At 27.8% G+C, this 9086-nt stretch overlaps 1 protein-coding gene across 1 annotated transcript in view; it reads left to right on the top strand.

Annotated features, from left to right (window-relative positions):
- Positions 1-1248: 1248 nt before the first annotated feature.
- LOC117168056 (lipopolysaccharide-induced tumor necrosis factor-alpha factor-like) overlaps positions 1249-9086 on the top strand; it is a 30572-nt gene continuing 22734 nt past the window's right edge. The window contains exon 1 of the mRNA XM_033353405.1: positions 1249-2040. The gene's annotated coding sequence lies outside the window, so the exon portion shown is untranslated. The remainder of the gene's footprint in view (positions 2041-9086) is intronic.

Below are 9086 nucleotides of genomic sequence, written 5' to 3'. Positions count from 1 at the left end.
ACAAAGATGAAACTAATATAATGAATTTTTAACTGGAGTAATTCAATTTTCAGTTAAAAAAAGTAATTTTTAGCGTAAGAAAAATAAAGATTTTTTTAACAAAATAGTTGCATTTTCAATCACCGAAATGAATTAAAAAAAAATTATGAATCCCCGCAAAAAATTGATTTTTTAATCAAGTAGTTCAACTTGTATCTTACGAACAGAATTTTGAAACATAAAAGATTCATTCTAAACAAAAATTGTAATACTTGATACTTCAAACAAAATATATTGTTATTTTACAAAAAAAAGTTGAATTCATCCAAAGGAAAAAAATTAAAACAAAATGTTTGAACCTTTAAAAAAAAATAGATTAATTTTTTATCAAATAGTTGCATTTTTAACAAAAAACAGATTAAGTTTCTACCGACGAGATAAATCGTTAACATATATTTGATCAAAACATAAAAAACGAAAAACATTGTTTTCTTTTAAATTTTGATACAAATTAATAAAATTGAATTCATCATCATTTTCTTAAATATTTTATATTTCGAAAAAAAATGTTTACCCTGAATTGAAAAAAAAAAGTTTGAATTCTTTTTTTTTATGTTCTTGAATTATTCTAAATTTACTTCATTATACTAGATTTAATGGAAGTCAATTAAAAATTTTCAGATTTTTAAAATTTCTTGTTGTGAAAGTAAATGACCTTGATGGAAACAAGTGAGAAAACAATTTTTCTAGTAAAAATATAATATTTTGGAGACTGACAAAAAATGCAACTTTGTTAATTTGTATCTAAATTTGAAAAAAAGTATTTTCCTTAATTGCTTATGCTATTTTTAATAAACTAAAGAAATACGTACTTATTTTTATGCTTCAAACACAAATTTTGTTCTATTTTTATGGATCTTGGGTAAAAAGGCTCATAATTCCATTTTTCGTCATTTACTGAAAATATTATATTTCGACAGAAAATTTTTTTCCGCGTGCAAAAAAATGTTATAATACCACATATGAAATTTTCAGTGCTATTTTCAATTAATCTATAATTGCTTTCAGTTTTTTCGGCCCATCCTAATCCCCAGCCTGCCCGATTTGAAATAAATTCGGTCTCATTTACATTCAATACTTAATAGCATTTTTGAACTATTTAAAATTTCCCGCTTTAAAATTTGAAATGTTTCCAATGTTCCATGAAATTTTTCATTTAACCAAAGTTCCAGTTAGTTTACATGATACAACGTTACAACTGTCATTCTGTCATCGGTGCAGTTCTGACAAGTTGACAAGTGGTTCTCTGGATTATTGTTTCTTTTGCACCCGTCAAGCTGGCACATGCCGATTTTAATAAATTTATGCCCTTCAATGTCTAAACTGCTTTAACTGAATCGATTACTCATATACATAATTGATTATAACGATTATAGAAACAAAAAAGAGGAATTAAAAACATCTTGATTGTCGCGAGTTTCTTATTTACGTCTTTCATTAACAATAGTGATCAGGTGTCAACAAATTTAAAAGTGCTTGTCCCTCTTTTTATTATTGAAAAATACAGACAATTTTTTGTGTTTCGCTTGTCGTGTTGGTTAGGTTAGGTTACAATCGTGAGGTCAGATTCAGATCAGGACTTCGAAACAACTCGGAGAGTCCATGTTTTTTTCGCTCCAATAGTGAACGCGTTTACTTTCACGGAAAAATGAAAACGTGATTTGTGTTTGCTTGTGCGCGTCATATTCCATAGAATTTCCACTTGCTGATGACATGTTCGCTTCTTCGCCGCCGGCTGTCATTGCGTCAGTGTCAGTTCTGAACTGAACGCCAAAAAGAATCCGTGTTGTGTCGTGTGGTGACTGACTTTCCTGAAGTGAGAATAAATCGCGGAAAAATAGAGATTACATTTTGACGATGTGGGTTTAGCAAATGTTTTTATGAACAAACAACCGGAGTTTTGTGTACAGTGGTGATTTTTCTGAGAAAGGATATCCTACTATAATCATAACCTCCAATCCGAAAAAGGTCAAGCCTGTAGACCTTTTTAAGTGTCAAGAGGTAAGGAGTGTTATAATTATTGTATAATCGGGGGTTTCTCTTTATAAAATATCGCTTACAGGGTTTTTACATGTCAGGGAATTTGCAACTGGTTGGGGAATGTCAGGACGAAGTCAGGAGATTTTTGATATAAACTGTAGTTAACAATTTTGTTTAAAAGTTACTCTTTTTGGTTGAAACTTTAATTGTTTTTTTTTTGTAAATTCCTCATTTTGGGTTGAAATTGCATTTTTTAAAATTTTAAAATCTCACCTGTTATATTGAAAAATTAATCTTTTTTGGTTGAGGATTGAACTGCTATTTGAATGCAAATTCGTCTTTTTCGGTCTTATTCAACTGTTTTAGCTTAAAAATAAAAATATGTTTCGACTTCAATTCCTTTAAAAGTGCATTCGTTTCGTTGATTCCGAAATTCATGAATTTTGTTAAAAATTAACTTTTTTTGGTAGAAAATTCATCCGCTTAGTGGCAAATTGAACTTTTTGATTAAAAATTATTTTCTTTGGTTACCAATTCCTGTATTTTTCAAGCTTCGTAGTTTGTTGTAGAATATTAAGCTTCCTTAAAACTAATTTATCTTTTTGGATAAAAATTCATTTCTTTAGTAAAAAATCTAACTATTAGGTTGAAAATTCCTTCAAAAATTCATATATTTCGTTGAAAATGCATGCATTTTGTTTAAAATCAACGTTTTTGATAGAAAATTCATACATTTAGTGGAAAAGTGATCTTTTTATTAAAAAATTCATTTCTTTACATAAAGTTTAGTTTTTTTCAGTTGAAAATTAAGTTTTGCAACTTAAAATTTAACTTTTAATTTAAGTAAAAAATGAATCTGTTTTAGGAGAAAGTTCAATTATTTTGTTGAAAATTCGTCTTTAATAAGTTAATTTCTTTGTTTTAGGTTTGAAATTGATCTGCTTCGTTAAAAAAAAATGTCGATTGAAGATTCATAATTTTAGTTAAAAAGCCATTTCCTCAACAGAATACTTTTTATTGAAAGTTTAACCACTCTTTTTTGGTTAGAAATGAAATTCTTTGGTTAAAAATTCAACTAATTTGTTAAAAAGTTTTTTTTGTGATAAAGAATTTACCTATTCAATTTTTGGTTGAAAATTCCTGTATTTTGCTGAAAAATTGCCTTCTTTTTGGTATAAAATTCATTTTTTGTTTTGAAAATTGAGCTGCTTGTTTAAAAATTAACTTTTTGTTTCCGAATTCATACATTTATTTCAAAATTAATTTCTTTGGTTGAAAATTTGTATTTGTTTTTAGTTGAAAATTAATTTTTGAAACTGAAAGTATAACTGTTCCATGTTGGCTTGAAAATTTATCATTTTTATTTAAAAATTGATTTTTTTTCTTTTTGAAAAGTCGTCTTTTTTTGTTTGAAAATTCATTTATTTTTGTAGGAAATGGATATTTTCGTGTTGTAAACTAAATTGTTTTGCAGGAAATTCCTTTTTTTGACTTGGAAATTAAAAATTTGGGTGTGATTTGTTTTCCTTTAGTGACTGAAAAATCTTTTTTCGTTAAAAATTCAACACTTTTTAAAAAGATTCCTCTTTTTGATTCAAAATTTAGCCTGCTTTGTTTGAGGATTCAAATAATTGGTTAAAAATTCACATTTTTTTCGTTTATTTCAACTGTTTTTATTAAAAATTAAAATATTGTTGTTGGAAATATCAATGCTCACTTTTCGTTGCGAATAAATTTGGTCACTTTGGTTCCAAATTAATTTTTAAGTTCAAGTGTTGTCACAAAAAGTGTTTAAAATAAATGTATTAAAAAACAATTTCAAGGTTTAACGTGGTTTTTATACCTAAAAGAACAGTTTAAAACGGTCAAGGAGGATAAACAATTTTTCAGTAAATAGTGATAGAATTTGGAAATTTGGATTTTGTAGCAAACATGGTGTTAACCCGCCCCCCCCCTTTTTTCATGATTTATAAAAATTTATTAAGTAGACGGGTTGACGAAAACCAGCCTGGTATAAAAACCTGGACCTGGACAAATAACGTAAATATTAGCTTCATTCTATTTTTTGTGTATAAGATTGAGTTGGCCTACTTTGCACGGCGATTGGTTGGTATGAGATTGAACACATATTGCGAAGTTTGCGGGGTTTCGCAACTTAATCAGAAATTTTTGCTTGGTGAATTTGGGTTAATCGTCTTGTCGAGAATATGAATAACATTACAATCCATAGTGTTATTCCACTTTTTTTGCACAACCCATGGTTATTTCATGTGTTGCGAATGTTGATAAATCTTTTGGATAATTTATGATTGTTTAAAAAAAAATTAATTTTGTACACAATTTTTCTTTACTGAATAATGGTTAAATAATGGGATTTCTTAGATTGCATAATTTTTGTTGATCATTAATCAATGCTAGACTCATCTATCTGTTAAAGTAATTTCTTAATGACCTGAGCAATCTATGATTGATTAAATCTATCTTTTAACAACAAAATACTAGAAAAAAGTTACTTGTGTTTTTCTCTACTAATACGTTCATTCTACGTTATAAGATACATTTTGAAATTGCTTGTTTAATTGTTTATTTCTTTATGCATTTTGCATTTAATTAAACAATTATTTTCTAATACATTCTCTTAATAGTAATAGAGATGACATAATACATCGACTTTTGTTGTTCTCGCAGTTGAATGATAATGCAAAATTCTATTCTTTTATTTTAAAAGCTTGACTATTTAGTTGGAGAAATGTGAAAAATTGAAGATTCCTTAAGTCTTGACTTTTCATTATAAAACTGTAGTCTAAAAAAGTGAGATATGCCTTTTAATTAATATTATCATAATTTTTAGGATTTGCACATTTTTTAAATTTTAAATAAAGAAAAAAATCACAAGAAAGAAATCTCTAAAATGTTAATAAAATTACATAAAATAAGGATAAAGATATATCTCATTTTGGTGATACATTGAATATATGTATATGTTTATATAGTCAGAATTTTGCGGTCTGTCACGTACTCAAACGATGGGATACTTTGCACACATACTCTAATGATAAGGAATGCAACAACGATAGGATATACTATATAGACTCTCTTGTAATTTTTACCTTGAGAAATAATAAAAGACGGGTTGGAATTTCGCTTTTTTTGAAGTTTTTTAACTAAATAAACATATATATTAAACGTATGACCAAAATAATTTATATTAATCTTTCTAAATGAGACAAATATTCATAAAAAAAAATTTTCAAGGAAAGGATAAAATTTGAGACTGTCTTGAATTTTGGATTTATGAAACAAGGTTAAAATGGTAGTCTTCATAATTAATATTTATATCGACTGTACTTCCAATATTTAAATAATAATCTTTTTCTTATTTTTGAAGCTAAATAAAGTTTAGTGTATTTTTCAAATACTCATCTTTTATATTCTTTGTGATCAGTTAAAATTTCTTCAATTTGAAAGCTTTAAAATTAAAAAACTTGTCTTTTGATCTCGAAAACCATAAAAATTTAAGAATATTTCTTCATGTATCATTAATATTGAAGAGTTTTTCATTGTAATTTAAAAAAATGTTCGAAATATGTATTGGGTTTTTTTAAAATCGACTTTTTAATTTTTAAAATCATGTAAGTTTTAAGTTTTGCAATAAAAAATGGTTGCATTAGAGGGTAAACCTTGACTTTTGGTTTTGAAAATCATCGAAATTTAAGAAATTTTCTTTGTGCATCTTTAAACTAGAAGAGTGTTCAATTCTAACTCTTCAAATTGTAGAACTTTAAATGATAAATATTTAAAATGTTGTAATTTTAATGCTTTACATTTTTAACTTCTTTAATTTGGAAGATTTAGAATTGAAACCTCGACTTTTTATATTCAAATTTATCAAAGTGTAAGAATATTTATTTGTACAACTGTAAAATTGAAGAAATTTATAACCGCTAAAAGTTTATATCTTTAAAATTGAATAGTTAAAAATGTTGACAATTTACAGTTAAAAATTATGAATGTTTTAAGTTTTGCAATTAAAAATTCTATAATTATGATGATTGACATTCGAAATTCCTTTAATTTAAAAGATTTAGAATCGACAATTAGACTTTTAATTTCCAGAACAATCCAAATTTACATAGTTTTATTTATATATCTTTAAAATTAAAGTATTCCTAATTGTAAATCTTCAAAACCGCATTACTAAAAATACTTTCAAAATTACACCATTTTAAATTTTACACATAGAAAATCGAAGCATCCTGAATTGTAAATCTACGAGATAGACTTATTTCAAACAGATATTTAAAATTGTTACAGATTATTGAAAGCTCATCAACGTTTAGATTTAAATTGTAATTAAATTAAAATTGCCAGAAAGCCGATGTAGCTATTTTTTAATAATTATTTTAATTTGTGGTTATTAATGTGTCACATATTTTAATTTAATTATCAGGAAATCAAAATGAGAAACATGAAATAAGTACGCGTAATGCGCAATTTTTGCTAGCAAGTTGGTAATTGATATATGAGTGATATCGACTTCATTTACCTATTGAATAATAATAATATCTTTAGTCGCTCATGTTTGCAAATCGTGTATAAATTATTCATGATCATAGTTCTTTACCATTGCGACTAAGAAGAGTTTGCAAATAGCTTATTTATATCACAGATGTGAGTTTTGTGGAACAAAAGAGCAGAATTGTCTCTTGAAATTGCAAACAGGTGTCTAATTTTCTGTGTAGAAAATGTAAAACCATAATTCATGACTTCAATAATTATAATGCTGACCGAAATAATACCGACTTAAAGAGTGAAAACAGTTTGCTATGACTTAACTTCCGTTAAACTTTCTATTCCCGTATAACACTGATAAAAATCTATGTACTGTGAAGAAGTTCCTTGACAGTATAATATCAAGAATTTTAATCCGGTTTTTCACGATACAATATAAAATTATATTGTTGTAATACTGGAATTCATATTACATAATCACGTTGCAGTCTTCATTCCATTCTTTATTGTCTAATTTCATGTATAAACATTGCATATTTAGTTTTTGTTAAGTGTCTTTGCTATCGTGCACTTTAAACCGCACAATAAAAACACTATTGTTCATTACTCATGAGTTTTTCAAAATACACGTTTTAGATTGAAAAGGGTAATTATCCTTTTCATAAATTTTGATCAGAGCTAGAAAACCAGTATTTTGAGTAGATTTCGGATGTTAAAAGAGAAAAGCAAATGTGTACAACATTTGAAGCGATTGTCTCCTTCCCCACGATTAAAATGCAGCCTAAACAAATTCAATGAACTGAGGTTCAAAAATAGCAAAATTAAAAAAACGAATTTCAAACAAAAATTTTTCGACCGATATCTAAAATATTAAAGTTCTGAAGGGCTCTATTTAATGACCAGAGATATCCGAAAAGTTTCATCCCCCTAGCAGCTCCGCGAAACATTTCAATTCAACCACTAAAAATGGAAAAACTATAAAAAATGACATAAATTCTAGATCTAAAATTGATTATAGCATAATTTGTTGCTAAAATTAAGTCCAGAAGAATTCAACCCCTAATATAATAAAAAATCGATAAAATAAAAAAAATGCCCTAACTTCTAGGCCTAAAATTTTATGATTCACAATTTGATGTCTAAAGATACCCAACAAAGTTTTATTCCTCTATACCTTCCAGAACATCCTGGTTTCAACCCCTATAATCACAAAAAATCGATCTAACATTCAAAATTTAACGTTTTAGAAGGGTTTTGTTTGAAGTCCACTGATATCAAAAAAAGTTTAATTTTCCTCTTTCAGGAACACCCTTGTTTTTAACGCTTAAGTTAATAAACAATTGAAGAAAAATCCTGAAAGTCCCCTAACTTCCAGACCATACTAAATCGGAAAATTGTAGGTGTGGAATGTAGGAAATTTTTTTGATTTTTTTTTCTCGATTTTTTAATATCTTAGAGGTTGAAAACCAAGGTCCCGGAATCTTGAATTACAACATTGTCATGTTGATATGGGCACTATCCCATAATTAAGTGTTTATTTAGTGCTAATTTATCCTGCAGAAAAAAAATGTTGTGCCCGGTAATTTTGTTCAAAAACGCGTAGTAATGCTGGCTTCAAATGACTGAAATATTAAAATCGGGAACTATTTTTGGTATCAAATTCTCCTTTTCACAAAAATTTAATGCTAATTAAGTGCTCTAGATTTGTGATATGCCAAAAATCTGGGCACTTTTTGAAAAACCAAAAATGTGTATTAATGCTGGCTTCAGGTGACTGGTATTTGAAACCTGAATCCAGCATTTCTACACGTTTTTGATAAAAAAGTGCCCGGATTTTTTGTAGAGCACGAATCCAGAGCACTTAATTAGCACAAAGTTTCTGCAGAAAGAAGAATTCGATACCACTAATCGTTTCCGAGTTTCATATACCAGTCACCTGAAGCCAGCATTAATACGCCTTTTTAATCAAAATTACTGGGCACAAAATTTAGTTTTTGCAGAATATATTAGCACCTAATTGGCACTAAATTCTTGCGCAAAACAGAACTTGATATCAATGATAGTTTCCTACTTTCAAATACCAATCATCTGAAGCCAGCATTATTACACGGTTTTGGTAAAAAAAAGTGTCCGGATTTTTAGTATAGAAAAAATCCAGAGCACTTATTTAGCTTTAAATTCCTGCGCCAAGAAGAATTTGATGTTAATACTAGTTCCTAAGTTTCATATGCCAAAGTAACCTGAAGCCAGAATTACTACAGAAAATAAAGTGCCCAGATTTTTTGCATAACACAAATCCAGGGCACTTAATTAGCAATAAATTTCTGTGCAAAGGAGAATTTGATATCACTAATAGTTTCCTAGTTTCGCATACCGGAATTGTGGTTTCAGCTGAAGCTAGCATTACTACATGGGTTTGAACAAAAATACCGGGCACAAAATTTTTTTCTGCAGCATAAATTGTGGGTCCGGATGCAATAAGGGCACATAAAATTTTTTCGTGCGAAAACGAAGTCCCCTGGAGGCTTTAGAAAAAATTTTCGAATTTTAATTTT

The sequence above is a fragment of the Belonocnema kinseyi genome, chromosome 2 (genome assembly GCF_010883055.1).
Source record: "Belonocnema kinseyi isolate 2016_QV_RU_SX_M_011 chromosome 2, B_treatae_v1, whole genome shotgun sequence".
Lineage (NCBI taxonomy): Eukaryota > Metazoa > Arthropoda > Insecta > Hymenoptera > Cynipidae > Belonocnema > Belonocnema kinseyi.
This window is presented reverse-complemented; position numbering and strand designations above follow the sequence as displayed.